The following is a 21,121-nucleotide window of genomic DNA, read 5'->3' on the forward strand; positions in this document are numbered from 1 at the left end:
TATGCCCCTCCTCATTTTTGACAGTTAATTGTATATAGGGAAAATGGCCATCACATTTTATACTCTCTCCCTTGTAAACTACAGACATTATGAGTTACACAAAAATGTCTACTTAATGTTCACCGCCAGTTCTATTGTCGATGTCTCTTTAGTCATATTGGTTTTCTGAGGCTTGGTTTCCATAAATTCCCCAGGAAAGGCTCATAGGAACATTACTCCCTGAGTTCTTGTATGTTTATTAAGAATTGTGACCATGGTATTTAAAGATCAATGTTGCTGGGTATAAAATCTTTAGCTCACATCTGCTTTCCTTAATATTTCTTAAATATTTTATACCATTGTCTTCTGGCATAAAGCATTGTCAAAAAGTCTGATGACAATCCGATTTTCTTTCTCTTATAAGGCATACTGACCTTTTAATTAGTGCCAAAAAAACCCTTTTTTCTTTTTATTTAAAGGTCAATAGTTTTACTAGACTATGTTTATATGTGGCCCATTCTGGGTCAATAATTTTACTAGACTGTGTTTATATGTGGCCCATTCTGGGCCAGTTTCACCAGGTATGTCCTTTCAAATGTTGGGCAAGTATATTTTTAGGTCAGAAAAGTAGGTTTTGAATTATAATTGATAATATTTCTTCTTTCATTATATTGATTTTCTTTTTTAGGAACTTCTATTTCATGTTCTTTGGTTCTCCTATTCCTACTGTCTATGCCTTTTTCATATATATTTTTAAATCTTTTTATTTTAAAAATACTCATTCTTTCCTTTTCTATTTTTCTTAAGGAACTTTCTGTGGTGTTCATTCACTATTTTGTTTCTTCTAGTCTAGTCTAAAATTTTGAAATAAGTTTTTCCTTCAACTCTAATATTTTTCTATTTCTATAAACTCCTTTTCAAGTCTTTGTTTTTTCAAATTAGCTTCTTTTTGAGTTCTTAAAATTCTGGGTTATGCTGTTCTTTAAAAGTTGCTATCTTTTTTTCCAGCTTGATTTAAAATATGAGGCTAAATTTTCTTCTGTTTTGTTTGCAGATCTTTCTGGCATGCTTTTATTGTCTGCAGAGACATTACATTCCTCAATCCATTTTTCTTTATGATAGATTCGATGGCCATTTTTTTCTTTTATAATGTTTAAGTGAGATGAGTTTTCTTGTACTCTTAGAAGAGAAGAATGAACCAGGATAGCTTCCTAGCCCTAGAGATTTAGAGCTGCCTTTTCTGTTATTTTTGGATGTGTTTACAAATATGTATCTGGTATCATTTGACTCTTTGCTCCTCCCTCCACTTGTATCTGTGTCTTCTTTCTTTTGCCTCCTTTGCTCCTATTTGTCTATTTCCTGCTCAATTTGGATTCTATGCCAGTAGTTTCTCCCCAATGTTGGGTTTTGCTGTGGAGGAGATGGCTATTACGGGCCCCTTTAGGGTCCATGGGGCACAGGCTGCTCCAACACAAGCTGATTCTCTTGTGTTCACCCACAAGTTGGAGGCAGCAGGACTTAGGGGTTTCAGCTGCCCTTCCCAGAGTGGCCCACCAAGCCTTACAGTGGGTACTTGTGAACTGTTTTTGTTTCTCTGCCTCTTGGGGCCATCAGAAGTCCCTTTGTCCTCTTTTCATTTCCTCTGATGTGTTGAAGACACTATACAGGTCTTAATCTCACCAGTAGTTTATTCCAACCGACACATATTTGGAGGGATTTACAGGGAGGGATATTTATAGGGATATGTTTTCCCGCTGCTTTATTGGAGATGTTGTCTGGGAGGTTTTGCTTTTGTTATCTTAGTTGCTCTGTTTCCATGGGGTGGTTGGAGAGATGGAAAAATTATGCCACCTTGCCACCACTTTCCTAATTACTTTAAGCAACCAAACTTTTAGTCTACTTCTGTTGTACTTTGTTAGTAAGCATCTACCTGCCTGTCTATGTTAACAGGTTTTCTGATGTGCTATACATTTGACCTTTCAAGAATACAGGTTTGAACTGCACGGGTCCATTTACAAGTGGATTTTCTTCTGCCTCTCCCCCGCTGCCCCCACCCCAAGACAGCAAGACCAGACCCATCTCTTCCTCCTCCTCAGCCTACTCAACATGAGGATATGGATAAAGACCTTTATCATGACCCACTCTACTTCCACTTAATGAAATATGTTTTCTCTTCCTTATGATTTTCTTAATAATACTTTTTTTCTTCTAGCTAACTTTATGGTAAGAATACAATGTGTAATACATATTACATATAACATACAACATATGCGTTCAATGATGATGTTACTGGTAAGGTTTCCAGTCAACAGTAGATTATTAGTAGTTAAGTTTCTGGAGAGTCAAAAATTAAACACGATGACTGTGACCCTTTGGGATTGGTTCCCCTAAACTCCACATTATTTCGGGGTCAACTATTATTTAATCAGCATGGTCATATTGATGTCCATGCATATCAATACTTGAAACCTCAATAGAGAATATGTCCATAGTTCAGGGATCTGTTGATGTCTTTCTACACTGCCAGGTCACTATCTCTCTCCCCTTCCCAGTCTGTGAAGAGTCTCTGTGTGTCTCTTTGTTGCCACTGTCTTGAGTCTTCTGGATGCTGATACAAGGCCAATTGAATGTGGATCGTCCATCTGAAGTGCTCCTGTGTGATTACTAGGCCACGGGATAGCCACAAACATCACTCCTTCCTTTCCTCCCCTAACAGGCTTTGAGCCCTGATTCTTCATCAGGGTGGTAGAAGATAAGTCTTAGAGAACCATGACCCCCGTGGGAACATGTTAAAATGATGGGGGAATATACTGGGAGGAAACAATAGTTTGATAAAAACTTCCCAGTTGGTTCTAATGGACCTCCTCAGGGCTGTAGATGGATCCTCTGCTCTGGGTAGAGACGGGCAGGGTGCCATGGAATTGGCCATGGGTCCAGATCACCTGGGCATCCTCAGGCACAGGACTGGGAACTGACTGACTAAGATTTAAGGTATGGAGAAAAGAGAGAAAAGAAGGCAGGAGCCCAAGGATGTAATTTCTTTTTGGACCCATCTTCTTTTTCAGGTGCTTAATATTGTCTTTTTTTTTTTTTTGAAAGCTAACAGATTTATCTTGAAAGCATTTATAGTTATTCCTGCTTAATGTGTAGCTAAGAAATTCTTTCAACTCTAAACAGAAAACAAAGACTTTCATTTTACAGGTAGAGATAAAAGGTATTGAATGGGAAAGTTTGAAAGAGGTGGCATTTGGGGTGAAAGTGTCTCCATCAAAGAAAAACTGATGACATCAGATCTGTGATTGTTTTAATAGAGGGAGAGAATACAGGAAGGCAGAGGGGCTGGGCAGGGGGATGTAAGAGATAGGGAGCAGCAACTGGATGCTGGAAATGGTCATAAACTGCTAATTTCATAAGTGTGTTTATCTTCATTTGTACACAGAAAAATAAAGGCACTGTGTGGGTATATTAATGGTCTATATGAATGCCAGGACTGGTAAAGCCTCAGGCTCTAAGGAAGGAAGATGGTCAGCTATTTGGTAAGACGATTTGAAGACAAACAAGTGTCAAAGAACTGATGGTCTGACTTGAGTCTTGGTGTATGATGTAAGAGCTTAGCAGATTATAATATTCAGGATAATTTCTGAGGAATCCACAGAAGCTACAGTGTCCAGGGCATATTAGTAACTGAGGGTCACATAATTAAACAAATAAATCTTACAGATGGTTCATTTGTAAGTTAGTAGGCATTTCTGCTATAAGCAAAAATGTCATTTTGACTTCAGAGAAACAGACAACTTTATATTTCTGAGGCACGTATGTTTTCTCTACTGTGGATGATGTATCTTCCATTACTAATGAAGGATCATAGGAATTGAGGTAATTGAAACACAGTTCTCCTCTCTATGGTATTAATATTTTTCCCAATGATTGTTTTTCTTTTCCTGTTTCCTGGATATGACAGAGCACATGGTATAAATACCGAACCGCTCGGGGAACAGCCACCCCCAAGGCCCTCTGCCTTCCTCCTGCTCTCCCGGGGAGCCCCTTCTTCCCCTTTCTCTTCCGAATTAACCTGTTCTTCACCTGGATTAACATTATTCAGCCCCTTTCTCCAGTCAAGGTTACTGTTCTATTTTTAGCCTTGAAATACAGATGAATTAGACTACTAGAATATTCACTGATCAATAATGTGAAAAAACAAAAGAGAGAAATTATGAGTCAGAAGAGGAAAAATAGTGAGTCACCAAATAGAGCGCATCTCCATTCTATTAATTTCAACTGCACAGTCTATAATAACCAATGTGTGAGAGTTTCAGCCTTCATCCAAATAACGTATGTGAAACCACAAAGGAATTCAAGCTGCAGACATCAAGGCACATTTAAGAGGCTACAATATTAGTGTTGAGCTTGGGGACATAGAATAGAGCATTGATTTCTGATAAATTATTGGGCATTGACATTTTTGGCATGGGCATTTCTTTCTATATTATGGTTCCATAAAAAGTCAGTTTGGGCCCATTAATTGCCTCAGAGGGAAGTGTGTGTGTGTGTGTGTGTGTATGTGTGTGTGTTAGGTGGAATGTGCTGGATTCGGGAGGCGTAGTGGGACGTTGGAAATTTAGATGTACATGCCCAATAACGTTAGCCTTTTATATTTTAATTTAGGATATCTGGGCTCCATTCTTCCCTGACACTTCCCAACCATAACTTACCTTTCTTAGTGCCGTTGTCATTCAATCAGGAATTCTCTCGAGCAGACCCGCTAGTGGCATTCAGTGGATCCCAGAATAGATTTAGCCTGTTGGGAGCATAATGCATGTTTTAGTCTCCTGGTCACATACAAATGAAATGGGGGGGGGGGTGACAAAATATTGGAATTTAGGAGGGCCCTATGACTTGATTTTCTTTTGTACATTAGACAGACTTCTCAGATGTTTGAATCTTTGAATTGTTATGTTTAATTACTTAAACCGAAAAAGTCTAAGACTGAATTCACTTTTTTTCTCTAAACATTTTTCCTTCTGAATTTCTTTGTTGTGTTTTGGTGGTACTCTATTCCCCAGCTGCCCAGTTTTCCAAATTTTTAAAATATAGTTACCCAGTTCAATTATTTATTCAACAAGTATCTATACTGCTGGCATGTTGTGTGAGTCACATACTGGGCACTCTGGGATGGAGAGATGGGTCAGTGCCCACCCTTGGGAGTTCACAATTTAGCGGGTCCCCTTCTGCATCCTCTCCCTCCTGTCCCTCCCATCAAGTGCACCTGTGTCTTTAGCGTCTTCCTTCCCATCCCTATTGCAGCTGCTCTGATAGGAGCCTTCTCCATCACACCCGGCCCACAGCAATCAAGTGTTCCATGGTCTCAGGGAGCCTAAAAGCTACAGCTTCAAAATCCAGTTTCTCACTCTCTAACCTCTTCCAGTAGTTCTCAACCTTGGTTCTGCATCAAATGCATTGGCAATTTTCTTTATCTGTCTGTTTTTGACACGGATGCCCAGGAACCCTTTTGTAGAGGGCTTGGTTCCTATGTAATCTCTAAATGGTGCTTTCCTTGGGCTTCCAGACAAGAGACAATTGTTCATTCCTCTGTGTGTCTAGTTCTTCGTACTTCACTTTTACTGATTACATTGGTACTCCTGTGCCACTCTGTCCATTCCACTAGACCATGACAGCACTGAGGCCAAGAAATGCTACCCTATTTAGCTTTCTGTAAGTATTAGTTCCTTTTACCCCATCTTTAATGCCTAATGATGGACGTAAGGTCTTGCTACATCTTCATTTTATCAAGTATTCTTCTCTTGTCATTTTGATTACTGGGAAAATAGCAACCATGAGAGACTAGCAAAGCTCTTGCATTGTGTTTGTCTTTTAGGGCCAGGGCAGGGCTAAATTGTGTTTGAAAGGACAGAAAATGACTTGTTCCAGTTTTCTCTTAGAAAAACTCCAAGAAGCACTTGAAATTCCAGCATTCTCTTCTCTCCATGGGAAGCACCATTTCATTTCTCATTTCTTCATTAATACTCTCTTTTCCTTGTCCCCAAGAAAACTACCACTCTATTCTCACCAACCAGTATAAAGTTATTTGTTTCTTGATAAGAACGGAGGTCACTCTAAGAGTGCTACTCCAGCTGTGGAACTTCACCTGGTTGAATTTTTGCAATCACAGTTGGAGGAGTGTTAATCATAGTTATTACAAGCAGTCTAACTTATCAACCCTTTTGAGTTATGTGTCCCTGGAAAAATTAGTGCCTCTGTTCCCTACCCAACCCCTGGCTTTTTTTTTTTGAGACAGGGTCTTGCTCTGTTGCCCAGGCTGGAGTGCAGTGGAACAATCACAGCTCACTGCATCCTTGACCCCCAGTGTTCAAGTGATCGTCCTACCTCACCCTCTCAAATAGCTGAGACCACAGTTAACTAGCACCATACCTTGCTAATGTTTAAACTTTTTCTGTAGATACAAGTTCTCACTCTGCTCTCCAGGCTGATGTTGCACTCCTGGCCTCAAGTTATCCTCCTACCCCGGCCTACTAAAGTGCTGGGATTGCAGGTGTGAGCCACTGCACCCAGATACTTCATGGAATAATGCAGTGTTCTATGAAGTGCAATGTTTAACTGCCTAAGAAACATACAGTAATTGTATAGAAATAGGGCTGTAGTGAGGAGTGAATGGGATAACACAGGTTAAAACTATCAATGTAGCACCTGGCCCATGCTAAGCACTCAATACAAGAATAACCCTGGTAACACATCTTATCTTCATCATTGTCAGATATTTCGAAAAGACTCCCTGGGAATAATCATGGACTTTGGAGCCTAGGACAGAGGCAGGGCTTCGTGCTCCTGGGGCAGCTCCAGGAGATGCTGACTGGAAGGGTTGAAAGGTCAAGGACTGAAGAGTGGCTGAAGAGTTAGTAACCTTTAAGGGAGCATTTGGGTTCCAACCCCCATGTTTCCCCTTGTGCTGTTTTGTTACTTCCTTAAAATCATTTCATTGCTGGCCAGGTGCGGTGGCTCCTGCCTGTAATCCTAGCACTTTGGGAGGCGAAGGCTAGCAGATCAATTGAGGTCAGGAGTTCAAGACTAGCCTGGCCAACATGGCAAAATCCCTTCTCTACTAAAAAATACAAAAGTTAGCTGGGCATGGTGGCAGGCGCCTGTAATCCCAGCTACTGGGGGGCGGGAGGGGAGGTGGGCTGAGGCAGGAGAATCACTTGAACACAAGAGGCGGAGTTTGCAGTGAGCCGAGATTGCGTCACTGCACTCCAGCCTGGGCAACAGAACAAGGCTCCGTCTCAAAAAAACAAATAATAAAAATAAAAATAAAAATAAATAAATAAACCATTTCATTTCACTGCTGTGAGGCCTCAGAATACAACCCTAAAGTTTTCTCAAAAGGTAAAGTGTGTGTGTGTGTGTATTGGCTTGCTATCCGGTCATTTAGTGGTGATTTATCTCAAGGATTTATAAATACTTATTGCGCAAACACTGTGGATCCTAGTCAGCATTCACTCAGGAACTCAACCTGTCTGTATTTTTAGGTAGTCTTGAGTTTTCTTTCTATTATTTTGCATGTAAGAGTGGTTCCCCTTTTTGCAGCTTCGTTTTCTGTCAATGGCAAGCTAAAAACCCACATTTAGAAAATATGACTATTCATTTGCTTGATTATCATATAAACTATTTTTTAAAACTGGAATCAGTCACTAACAAATCCTGCTGGGCTGTTTCCTCTGTCTGGACTCCTCCCCACTGGGATTTTTCCACTGAACTTTATGACATACAGTAGCCCCTCCCTCCCCATCCATAGGAGATAACATGCCAAGATCCTCAGTGGATGCCTGATGCCCCAAATAGAACCAAACCCTATAAATAAATAAATAAATAAATACACACACACACACACACACACACACACCAAGTAACAACAAAGTTATTACGTCCAGTTCTTCTATAAAATAAATATCAACTTGCCATCTCTTTGTAAAACTGCATATCTAGTTATATTTTTTCAGGTATAAACAAAAAATACCTATTTTTGCAAGGTATTTGTATGCCATAGAGTTATTATCTTTGAATCCAAGCAGGAAGGCTTAGCAAAGGCTCTGTACAGAAACCTGTCGTGTCTTGTATCAGGCTACAATTTTTTTTAAGTCAGATTTCTCAAAGACTGGCACAGCAGTTGGATATAAATGGCTTCTGAAGATATATCACATCTGTCCAAAAATGAAAATCATTTTTCACGCCCAGCAATTGTGAACTTTCCAAATTGCTCTGTGAAAGTGTTTCATTCTCATGCAACGAAAGGCAAAAAAACCCAAAACCAGTGATGGGGGAAAAAATAACAATTCCTATACAACCACCATATGCTTTTGATTCAGATAGTTCAATGCTCAATATGTTGTTTTTTATATTCGTTTTTACTTTTCTGACTTTTGAATCAATACAGAAAATGTGAACTGGATTATTCAAAGGTAGAAGAAGAAATGTTGCTTCTGATGAAACCTTGCTACAGGACGTGGGAAGGGAGTGACAGCCACCGAGTCCTGGGTTCACGCCATTCTCCTGCCTCAGCCTCCTGAGCAGCTGGGACTACAGGCGCCCACCATCACACCCGGCTAATTTTTAAAAATATTTTTAGTAGAGACAGGGTTTCACCATGTTAGCCAGGATGGTCTCGAACTCCTGACCTTGTGATCCGCCCGCCTCGGACTCCCAAAGGGCTGGGATTACTGGCCTAAGCCTCTGTGCCAGGCTGCCACCGAATCTCTTTAGATTCCACTTGCGCTCCAGGCTCCTCTTGACTTCCTTCCTCTCCTCACTCTAGTGGAAGTAGAAACTTTTTATATAATAACAAATGGAAGTTATGCCATGAGTGGGATTCATGTTCCCATGGTAGAGATGGGTTTGTTTAGTAGTTGTTTCAAGCTGAAGAATGACAGTGTCCACCACCCTCCCAGGAATAGGAACCTTTAGGCGAATGAGTCTCCTCACCAGACCAAGGGAACAGTAGTAGCAGGATGGAGTTGGATCATGCACGGACAGGGAGGTAGAGGAGAAGAGAAGAGCTCCAAAGGTTAGAAGGATTCTTAGACTCCCATATCTGGCTGACTTTCTAATGACTGAAGATGTAAAAAGGGCAAGTCATGATCTGCACTACTTACAAGATGAGGCAAGTTCTGTTCTAGAACTTGAGCATGTCTGTGATCCACAAGGAGCACAATTGTCTTGTTTTCTTGTAACAGACTCGACCACAGGACGTGATGCAGGGTTACACACCATTTCTCTAAATATTTCATTGAGATGGAAGTTTCTAATCAGATGATTCTTAATCCGATTTTACTTTGATTGCCACACAGTTTAGTGTAGTGTTTGCTTAGAAGCTGACATAGTAAAATAAAAGTAAAATCAGATTAAGAATCACCAGGGTTGCTGGGTGCGGTGGCTCACACCTGTAATCCCAGCACTTTGGGAGGCCAAGGAAGGAGGATCTCTTGGGCCTATGAGTTCAAGGCCAGTCTGAACAACATGGGAAGACTCTGTCTCTACGAAAAAATGTTAAAAAATTAGCCGGGTGTGGTGGCACAGACCTATGGTCCCAGCTACTTGGGAGGCTGAGGTTGGGGTAATGCTTGAGCCTGAGAGGTCAAGGATGCAGTGAGCCATGATCGTGTCACTGCGCTTCAGCCTGAGTGACAGTGACACTCTGTGTGAAAATAAATGAATAAAATTTAAAAAGATAAAGAATCATGAGGGCACTTATGGCAGTTATCAGAAGGCAAGCCATTCTACATAGTGTTAGGTTTAGCTGCTTACAATAGAAAACCCAAACTAATAGTGGCCTAAACATAGAGATGCAACCCTCAAGGAAAGCTGTCCAGAGCTGGGCAGTTAGGTGCTGGTGTTTTGGTTCTTTGGTATCCAGGGGCCTAGGTGCCTACTATCTTCATGCTCTCCCTTTCTAGAGCCAGCCTCCAAATTTAAGGTCCCCTCATATTCCGAGACAGTTGCTGTAGTGCCAGCCTTCAAGCACAAGGCCAAAAGAGGAAGGAATGAAGCAGTTGAGGCAACAAAAAGCACAGGAATCATACGACTGTGTGGAATGTATACATTTTTTACTTCCAACTTTATTTATCAAATTTTCCATGCTATTGGTCCTTTCAGGAGTTGCTCCTTAGCTCCTCTATTCTCATGTGAAAGGAGGTGAGGATGTTACTACTTCAAGATCCACATCTTTTTCCTGTCCCTTTATTCTCATTAATGAATTAGGTGATTCATCAAATGTCTACTGAGCACCTATTAATCATAGGCCCTTGGCTAGTCATTGAAAACACAAGGATGAAAAAATAAAAAAATAAATAAATCCCTCTGGCCAGGCACAGTGGCTCACACCTGTAATCCCAGCACTTTAGGAGGCCAAGGCAAGTGGATCACTTGAGGTCAGAAGCTTGAGATTAGCCTGACCAACATGGTGAAACCCCGTCTCTACTAAAAATGTAAAAATTAGCTGGTTGTGGTGACATGCACCTGTAATCCCAGCTACTCAGGAGGCTGAGGCAGGAGAATCGCTTGAACCCGGGAGGTGGAGGTTGCAGCGAGCAGAGATTGCACCACTGCACTCCAGCCTGGGAGACAGAGCAAGACTTTGTCTTAAAAAAAAAAAAAAAAAAAAAAAAAAAATTCCCTGCCTGCCATCAGATGCTGTCTGTCTAGCTGTAAAGAGGTCATGAGCATGGTGACTCCACTTTTATAAGTTCCACCAGAAGGGAGAGGGCATGGGAGAGAAAAGGCTCAAAGGGCGTACAGCCGGGATTTTCTGAAGTGAGAGAAGCCTTCCCAGAAGACTTGATGTAGGTAAAAGACTTTTTAGAAACTTTCTAGATTATCAAGGGGATATGCATATTTCAGATGGAGCAATAGTACCTACAAGGGCAGCAATAAACGAAATAGCCATAGTTTGGGATAGATAGAGTGTAGAATGTGGCAGTGGAGAGGGGGCTGATAACAGTCCTCTGAGCCGGGCATGGTGGCTCATGTCTGTAATCCCAGCACTTTGGGAGGCTGAGTCAGGAGGACTGCTTGAGCTCAGGAGTTCAAGACCAGCCTGGGCAACATAGTGAAACCTTGTCTCTACCAAAAAATAAAAATAAAAAAAATTAACTGGACGTGGTAGTGCAAGCCTGTGGTCCCAGCTACTTGAGAGGCTGAGGTGAGAAGTTCCTTTGAGCCTAGGAGGTCAAGCCTGCAGTGAGCCATGATCACACCACTGAACTCCAGCCTGGGTGAGTTCAGTGGTGTGAACATGACCCTGTCTCAAACAACAACAAAACAAAACCAAACAAATTAAAACAAATTTTTCTAATTACTCAGAGAAAATAGCAGGCATGAGCATAAGCACCCAAAGTCATGATGCATCTCCAAATGTGATGACATCTGTATCCACTTTCATTTCTTATTGTGGCATCTCAGCTCCCCACACCCAACAGAACAGTTGACTCTACAACGTCCTTGGGCATCTACCTCTCCCTTTCATCCCTCTAACACTACTTCATTTCAAGCCCGATCCCTTTCCACATGGTGATTACCAAAGCCTCCTAACTGCTTCCAGCCTCAGCGCCATTCCCACCTCTCCTGGCCTCTTCAGTATCCTCCCCCAGCCACGGGAGTGAATGTTCTGAAATGCACATCTGCTTGTTACACCCCTGTCTACACAGAGCACACACTTTAGTGGATGTCCATGGTCCCAACGTAAAGTTCAGGCTCCTCAGAGCAGCACTGATGGTTCTGACTGACACCTCTGCCCACCTGCCAGCCCCCACTCTGGCACTTCCACACAAAGAATCCCCCAGCCACTGCGAAAACATCTGCCACTGTATAACTGCACCACAGCCTCACAACACAGAACGGCACCGGGGAGAGTTTCAGGGGCCAGGCCTGGGCATGAGACATACTGCTTTTCAGGTTCCACTGGCTATCCCAAGCTGCAAAGGGAGCCTGGGAAATGCAGTCTGGCTGTGGCACAAGAGGAAGAGAAAGAGAAAGCTGGTCTTGCTGAGCAGCAGGCTGTCTGCTGTGGGTCCTCTAAACTGGCCTACGTATTTGACATTTGTCTTTTTATTCTATAAATTTTCTTTGACTATCTTGTTAACAGATTGCTCCTGTTCTTCTTCTTCTTCTTTTTTTTTTTTTGAGACAGGGTCTCACTCTGTTACCCAGGCTGGAGTGCAGTGGCATGATCACAGTTCACCGTGGCCTCGACCTAATGGACTCAAGGGATCCTCCTGCCTCATCCACCTGAGTAGCTGGGATCATAGGCATGTGCCATTATGGCCAGCTAATTAAAAATAATTTATTTTATAGAGCGGGGGTCTCATTATGTTGCTCAGGCTGGTCTATTACTAACCTCAATATAGAGATAAGGAAACTGAGGCACAGGGTTTTCCTTACACAGGTAAGGAAACTGATCTGTGCCCAGGTCAGGAGTTGGATCCAAATCCAGACAGTCCGACCCTACAGTCTTCCTTTCAAATGGGTAGTGCACTTTGGATATCTGTTTGTGGTTAAAAGTTTCAAGCACTAAATTAGTCAATGTAGGCAGTTGTCAGAAGCTTTCTCTGCTTTTGTGTAAAGAGGACAAATCACAATAATAATTTCGATGTGCTCTATTCTCCTCAACTCTCTGACATTTCTTTTTCCTTTTCAGTGCAGGTTTCTCATACTTCATGGAGAAATAGAAAGCACCAGATGACAGCCACCACACATTTTTGTCCCCATTGCTATAAGATGCTTCTAACCATCATAAAATTATGAAACACTGAATTCCTTAAAAGTTGTCCACTTGCGGATTTATCTGATGGTAACTATTAAATATTTAAAAGTAACTTTAATGAATTTACTTGTGATGATTGTGTGAGTAATCTATTCTCTGAATTCCACCAAAAAACCATTTTATGACCAAAGTCATAATGAACATATTTCTATAGTCCTAAGCTGGCAAGATAAATAGAGATCTGCTTACAATATAAACAACATATTTATTCCTAAACTAATAAGATGATTATCAATCTGTAAAAGACTATGAAAATCAATACCGTGTACTTGGCTATACTTGGTGAGAATTTTGGAAACATGTCTGTTCTTTTTTATTTGTGTTCTGGAAGATACTTAGCCCACTTTTTTTTTTTTTTTTTTTTTTTTTTTTTTTTTTGAGACGGAGTCTTGCTCTTGTTGCCCAGGCTGGAGTGCAGTGGCATGATCTCGGCTCACTGCATCTTCCACCTCCTGGGTTCAAGCAATACTCCTGCCTCAGCCTCCCAAGTAGCTAGGACTACAGGCGCGCACCACCACGCCCAGCTAATTTTTGTATTTTTAGTAGAGGCGGGGTTTCACCATGTTGGCCAGATGGTCTCGATCTTTTGACCTCATGATCTGCCCGCCTCGGCCTACTTAGCCCACTTTTAAGGACAAGTCCAGCTGTCCTTATCCTTCACAGCAAATAACAAACATAGTGATTAGTGGGGGTGAAGAGATGTTGCTCAAGGGGTACAAAAGTATAGTCAGATAAAAGGAATATGTTCTAGTATTTGACAGAATAGTAGGCAAATTATAGTTAACAAAAATTTATTGTACACTTCAAAGTAGCTAGAAGCAAAGAACTGTAATGTCCCTAACACAAGGAAAAGATAAATGTTTGGGGTGACAGTATCTCAATTACTCTGATTTGATCATTACACATTGTATGCAGGTATCAAAATATCACATATCCCCCCAAAATATGTACAACTGTTGTATATTAATAAAAATAAATACAAACAAAAAGACCAAAATAGTAATTAATTATAGTGTAATGATTAGCGTAGGGCCAATCTGGACAAGCACCTGTTCAACACCGTATCCTCATTTTCTGGCACCCAGTAGACACTGCAGAAGTATTTTTGATTGGTCCTGCAGAGGTTCTACCTCGCCCTCACCAGGTGCAGGTGGATGCCAGGTGCCAGCCTGGGACAGGCTCTAAGTTCTAAAGAGTGTGTCGGTGGATGGTGCGCTTTGATCTTTTAGTTCATACGGCTCTGCCTTTGATTAACAGCACAGAACACTGGGCCCAGACTCTTGCCAGAAGATGCCTTTGAACTGTTTGCTGCTCACCTTTTAGTGAAAGCTCTTGACACAAATATTAAAGAAAAGTGTTTAAAGGACGTGCGGTCAATGCATTCCTGATGGTGAGTCTTTCGTGGATTGAAAGCTCTGAAGTCCCACACTGGAAAAACACTTCGAGAGACCTACACAGATAACGGTGTGTACAACTTCAGAGGCCTGCGCTGTCTCTTCAAGTGCATATTGATGCCCTAGACGGTTCTGTCATGATAAAAAACAGGCTTCAGTTTTTTTCCATCTCTAATCAATTGGTAGTGAAGACCAAGAGCACTGTTTTGAAATGGATCTGAGCCCAGTTTGGTCTAAGCAGAAAAGAGTTCTATGATGGATCCACACACCCTAAGTTGAGGTGAGAAGGTTGCTGGGCCACGGGCTATGATTTTGGTATCCTTACTCTGGAAATTGAGGTAGACTACTAGCAAGTTGTATATGTTGACCACACACTTTCTAATTTATCCAGAACATTGCTTCCATTGAGTTGGACTTGGTCATTATATCCTCAGTTTGCATTTAGGGAAAATTTTAAAAAGTTTCCCATGATACCTGCCTTCACTTTTTGTCAGAATGTCATCGAAAAACACTGGCCATGTCAGATAAAATATCCTTGTCAGACCTAAGTGTCAGGAAAATCTTTGCTTCACTGAAGAATTTTATTCTTTCAGGACAAAATATGAATGACATAATATACAGTATTCTTCTTTGCCTCTGCTTTTAGGAATATCAGCTTAATGTCAATAATTGCATAGCATACTATAACAAAAATCATACAATGATACTAATTTTTATCTATATCTCTATCCAACAATCTATCCCACTGTTGAGCTAACAATTCTTATAAGCCACTCCAAATTCTTTGTGGAACAAATCAAGATATATAAAAGTAAACAAATAATATTGTACAGATGTTAATATTTTAATTCTCCCATGAAAAATAAAAGTTCGCCTTCCTTTGGCTTCAGAAAATTCATTAATTTTCCAGCTTTAAGACTGAAGAGTAATGAACACACGCTATCAGCAGATTTAAGTATCTGACTAACGACATTTCAAGCCTTCCCTTTCATATTCCTCTCCAGTATGACTGAATAACTTCTTTTCCCTAGGGACAGATATTTAGCCTTAAATTTTATTAGAAGGAGAAAGAACAAAAAATTTTAAAATATCAAAGCAATAGAAATCTACAGTGGTATTCAGAGTTGTTCATTTTTAATAGAAATAAATTACTAGTTCAAATAACTTCTCCAAAACAAGTTTCCCAGGCCACCAAAGCAGCCGCTGGTGAGCAGCCTCACCTGTTATCATCAGTCTTTTCTTGTCACACTTCCCTATTTAAGTGTGGAATTGTTCCCAGTTCAAAGATACATGGGAGAGAAGTGGCTGGATGGGTAGGATGCACAGAAAACCTCGTGTATATTCTCTGGGAGAAGCTCCTGTAGAAGAATCTAAGAGCCACAGCAGATGACCTCTGGGGAGGTTTGTGGCTATCATGAAGAAAGGCTTAACTGTTACACAAATCTTTGCAATACTTTTCCTCTGAATTTCTTAGGCCCAGAAGGCTCTATTGCTCAAGTTCATTTTAAAGCACACTGGTTTCAAAACCTGCGTAAGTGTTCACTGAATTAAAAAAATTCTTTCTCAAGCTCTAGGTATGCTGACAAGTTCGGTAGACCGGAAGTGTGATACTTCTACCCGAGAGCCTCCCACAGAGTCAGCACCTCAAGGGAGAAGGCAGGGGCCCTGAGCTCCGCCGTCCCGGGTCAGTGCCTTACTTCCTTTGTGATCTCTGCAAAGTTATTTAGTCAACCTCTCAGTCTCAGTTTTCTCATACATAAAGTAGGGATAAAAGTCATATCCAACTTGCAGATTGACTGTGCAGATTAAATGCATGTCATGTAAAGCACATGGAGTGTACTAAATGCTCAATAAATACCAGTTCCCTCCCTTCACCTTTCAGCCCCTCGTCTCCCCAGCAATATTTTCAGATGAAGAAGAGGTGAGAATTTTCAGTCTTATTTACACCAAAGATCACGTTTCGGTAGTCAAAATAAAAGTGACCGTATAATCTAAGGACGTAAGTGAGTTATGTGGTCTGAGAACAGGACAGAATAATTAAAAGCAGGCTTGTGCCGAAAACCTGGAAATATGCTGCACATCATCTCTGCATCCTTCCCTCACGCCTCCTTCTCTCTCCCACAGGGTAGCAGAGCAAAGAAAGTAGACAGGGCAGGGCTTGTGTCTGTTTTGTTCACTGGTGTACCCCAAGTGTGGAGAATCCTCATAGATTTGATGCTCAATAAATATTTGATAAACTGAATTAAATACTCAGAAAGAAAGCAGAAATGTTTTGGGACTTCATATCCTGTTTTCCCTGCAGTTCAGCATAAATAAAATAATTATTTCTAACCAAAAAGTTAAAGAAAGTCTTTAATTTTCTACCACAGGAAAAGGTATTAGATTTGTATTCATTTTCCTCAAGTACATACCCAAAAAAAAATCCCCCCAAACAAACATCAGTAAACGATTTCTGGAAACCCAATGTAGCAACAGGTTACAAATAAAGCAAAGAGTGCCCCTGCTCAAACTGCTGTTTATCTTGCAAGGGCCTTCCAGGGTGGAGCTCTCTCACCCTCTCTTGGCCCAGCCTTAAACTTCACTCTAAGTAAGCAGAATATAGCTGAGACGAGAGGAAGTAGTTCATTTGCATAATACAAACAAAGACACCCAGGTGAATGGTTTGCCACTTATCAATGTTTGCTTTGCTCATTAGTGAAACAATCTACCAGTAAGTCTACCTAAAGTCTAATATGCTATACTTTTTTTTCCCCAGAAAGTTGGTCAATGGAGAAGGCATCAATTGGCAACATTTGGTTGGACCAGTTAAGGATGGTTTGCTTTTCAAAAGATACTAGCAGAGAGCACTAATCTTATCACTCTCTTTAAGTATAATCTGGACGCAGAGAATCACTCACATGCTTTAAGTTAGGTTGCAAAGTTTTGGGGGAAAATGTCAGAGATTTTGTTTTGTTTTTGGATGTCTGGCATCTGATAAGCAATGGATATTTTGGTAGCCCAAATATCCATTGTTTCTCTGGATACTAAAAATGATTATATTAATAGAAATAGCAGGGACTGTGAAGATTGGCTGTGACAAGTGATGCTGTGGTTTACTCTTAGATTTGCTTCCATGGAGGTTTGACTGTGAGATGGAGATCTGTGGGGAGTTCCACTGGGTCATGCTCTGGGCAAAAGCACTGTGACAGCAGTGAAGGAAGAAGGATCAGGTGGGAGGGGCATGTTGGAGTCCTGAGCCGGGATGCCCTTCAGAACTGGCCCAAACTGAAGCAGTGGGGATGAGTCTCAGTGGCCAGATATTGGATGTGGGCTGCCCAGGGAGGACGCATGACCTCGTGTGAGGCAGCTCCCTTTGGCCAAAGGCAATTTTCCAGAAGGGATGCAGCTGAGGGCTGTCAGCTTTCACCAATTCCAGCAGCTGGCAGAAAGAGTACCTTGGCTCTGAAGGAGTATCTGGGTCGCCAACTACAGCATCCACTAAAACTGGCAAGTTTAAATAAAATATTTAGGAATGAGTACTTCCTATGTAACCTGCATATAAAGGACATTTAACAAATATTTGTCAAATGAATAAATGAGTGGTTATTAGGATAGAAGAATGATAAGTAGTGGATTTAAACCCCAACAGAAGGGATTTAAATAAGGCTAATGACAAATACAGAACTATAATAATGAACCACTCAGAGCAGAAGAACTTCCAGTCTAGATAGCTGTACTATGACTTCATCATTGGATTTAGTTACTCGAATTCTGAATTTAAGCCTTACAGCAAAAGTAGAGGGAAAAGATGGAAAAGGGACTCTGATTTTGGGGATCAAGGTTCAACAAGTGAGGGTCCCCCACTCACTTGGAAAGGGCTATCATTCTACTACATTAGAATTTGCCAGAAAAACTCAAGGCTTTAAAAAGGAAATAATTAGTCTGTGTGAAGCAGCTGAAAGAAGTGAAAAACATCATTGATTGAATTTTTCCAAAATTAATGACTCTTCCTGCTTGAAGCCCTTTCAACTAAGGTAATCAACATCTAAAGTTCTTGTGAAGGTCATTTCTGAGCACAGTCTATTCTGCTCCATCGAATGATCCAGTTCCTCTCCGTCTAAGTGTATGGGCATGCTCATCATGCAGCCAGCTATCTAATCACAAAGACATTTTCCTGACACTACACATTAGAAGATGCCCCTTACTTTATAAAGTTATATAAATTAGAATCTATTTTATCCAGGGGCTTATATGGTTAATTTCAAAGATGCTTTGTCTTCTTTTCTCAGTGGTCTTCATACCAAAATAGATTCTAACACTTAGCCTATAAACACTTCCGTTGCTTAAGATTTATCTGATTAAAAGCTTATAAATACATATTTTCATATATTTACAAGATATAATTTTTTATGCAAAAGAGTCTTTTCTCAAAATGAAAAGTCCTTTTAGTTTTCATTACGCAAATGTATATCTTCCAGACTTGGCTTTACAACTCTTCAATATCTTTGGGGAAGAATATTCTGTCCACATAAAGCAAATATAACTTATTGGCACCTCACGAATTTGTTTTTGTAGCTTAGGATAGTCAGGTTGTTTGGGGGAATTTTTTGTTCTAATGATTAAAATATTTTGTTCTAATTATTACAATATATCATTTAACTAGATTGCAGGATCAATCTTTAACCAGGGTCCCTGGCTATGCCTGTCCAGGGAATCTAGGAAAGGAGACACATAGGTGCGCGCACACACATGCGCGTGCGCGCGCACACACACACACACCCCCTTCCCTCCCAAAACCTGAAATTTCACCAAGAACAAAGTATATGACTTATAAAGGGCATATAATTTTATATATTTCAGAGAGACATAATACATCAATCAATACATGTAAGATTTACATTGGTTTGATCTGGAAGGGTGGGACAACTCACCCTTTATGTAGATTTAAACATATTCCGATTGGCAGCTGGTTGAAAGAGTTATTATCTATAGAAAGGAATGTCTGGGTTATGATAGGGGTTGTGAAGACCTAGGTTTTATTATGCAGATGAAGCCTCCAAGTAGCATGCTTCAGACAGAACAGACTGTAAATGTTTCTCCCCAGACTTAAAGTCTGTGTTGATGTTAATGCTGGAGGGGTATCGTGAGACTGTCCAACCCCCCCAGTTTCTGTCATGGCCTGAGCCACTCTTTCAGGTTAAATTTTAGAGCACCTGGCTGAGGAGGGAGCCCATTCAAATGGTTGTGGGAGGCCTTTAAATTTTATTTTTGGTTTATTGTCCCAAGGTTTAGCTATATGAATAATAATTCTATGCTTTTAAAATGTTAATTCATTCATTCTACAGACTTCCTGAGTACCAGTATGTGCCAGGTCCTGGGCTGAGGAGGAGGACCTCATATAAATCAGGACTTGATAGAGTTTGGATATATGTCCCCATCAAATCTCATGTTGAAATATAATCCTTGGTGTTGGAGGTGGAGCCTGTGAAACCGCCTTTGCAAAAATTATAACTGAGGAAATTATGACAGGGAAAGAGACCTGACCTAACCAGCTCCATCTTGCTTCTAACCTCTCAGCTGTCCTTGTTTATTCCTGGGTGTAGGCCAAACTAACCTTGGGAAGGAATTTAGTTCATAGTTTAACTTTGACATAAAGATGATAATAAACCCTCTACTTACCTGGGGACCAGTCTGCCATTGTAGGACTAACAAATTAGTTACAAGATTAGAAATTACAGTTAGGAGCCATACAGCCTCTGGTTGCAAGAGTCTGAACCTCCCCAGATTGCTCCTGGGAATAACATTACTGTTGTAAAGCCTAAGATCAGCGCTGGAGATACTTTGCAGACCCTGTGTTCTGTTCGGATGGACCAGCTGACGCCACCCAGACTGGTAATCTGGCTCAGCCAGCTCTGCAGTCCCACCCATGAACAGTAGACAGCAAGAAAAACTCACTTCGATGCCTTATGATTTCATCTCCAACCCAAGCAATCAGCACTCCCCACTTCCTGAGCCCCGACTTGCCAAATTATCCTTAAAAACTCTGATCCCCAAGTTTTGGGGGAGACTGATTTAAGTAATAATAAAACTCCAGTCTCCCGTACAGACGGCTCTGTGTGAATGACTCTTTTTGTATTGCAATTCTCCTGCCTTGATAAATCAGCTCTGTCTAGGCAGTGGGCAAGGAGAATCCACTGAGCAGTTATACCTGGTGGGAGGTACTTGGGTCATCAGGGCAAATCCTTCATAGCTTGGGGCTGTCCTCCACACAGTGAGTGAGGTCTTGTGAGATCTGGTTGCTTAAAAGTGTGTGGTATCTCCCATTGTCTCTCTTTCTCTCTTGCTCCTGCTTTTGCCATGTGACATGCCTGCTCTTGCTTCACCTTCTGCCATGAGTAAAAGCTCCCTGAGGTCTCTCCAGAAGCCAAGCAGATGCTGGTGCTGTGCTTGTACAGCCTCCAGAACCTCAAGAGAATTAAACTCCTCTTTTTTGTAAAGTTGCCCAGTCTCAGGTATTTTTCTTTTCTCTTCTTTTCTTCTTTTCTTTCCCCTTCCCTTCCTTTCCCTTTTCTTTCTTTTCTTTTCTCTTTTCTCTCTCTTGTTTTTTTTTGAGATCAAGTCTTGCTCTGTCGCCTAGGCTGGAGTACAATGGGACGATCTTGGGTCACCACAACCTTTGCCTCCTGGGTTCAAGCAATTCTCCTGCCTCAGCCTCCCGAGTAGCTGGGATTACAGGTATGGGCCACCATGCCAGGCTAGTTTTTGTATTTTTAGTAGAGATGGGGTTTCCCATGTTGGCCAGGCTGGTCTCGAACTCCTGACCTAAGATGATCTGCCTGTTTTAGCCACCCAAACTGCTGGGATTATAGGCGTAAGCCATCGTGCCCGGCCTCTCAGGTATTTGTTTATAGCAACACAAGAACAGACTAACAGAACTCGAATG

The 21,121-nt window shown here is 41.2% G+C and overlaps 1 protein-coding gene and 1 long non-coding RNA gene across 6 annotated transcripts in view; one reads left to right on the top strand and one right to left on the bottom strand.

The window, feature by feature from the left end:
- LOC140709009 (uncharacterized) overlaps positions 1-13,009 on the top strand; it is a 52,073-nt gene extending 39,064 nt beyond the window's left edge. Inside the window, exon 5 of the long non-coding RNA XR_012089331.1 lies at positions 12,680-13,009. This is a non-coding gene — a long non-coding RNA (uncharacterized lncRNA). The remainder of the gene's footprint in view (positions 1-12,679) is intronic.
- The window catches only part of DLGAP1 (DLG associated protein 1), a 951,759-nt gene that overhangs the window by 492,707 nt on the left and 437,931 nt on the right, over positions 1-21,121 (bottom strand). For all 5 annotated transcript variants that reach the window (XM_007974542.3, XM_007974540.3, XM_007974541.3 and 2 more), the window contains exon 4: positions 4,692-4,777. The gene's annotated coding sequence lies outside the window, so the exon portion shown is untranslated. The remainder of the gene's footprint in view (positions 1-4,691; positions 4,778-21,121) is intronic.

This window comes from Chlorocebus sabaeus, chromosome 18, assembly GCF_047675955.1.
Source record: "Chlorocebus sabaeus isolate Y175 chromosome 18, mChlSab1.0.hap1, whole genome shotgun sequence".
NCBI classification, from domain to species: domain Eukaryota; kingdom Metazoa; phylum Chordata; class Mammalia; order Primates; family Cercopithecidae; genus Chlorocebus; species Chlorocebus sabaeus.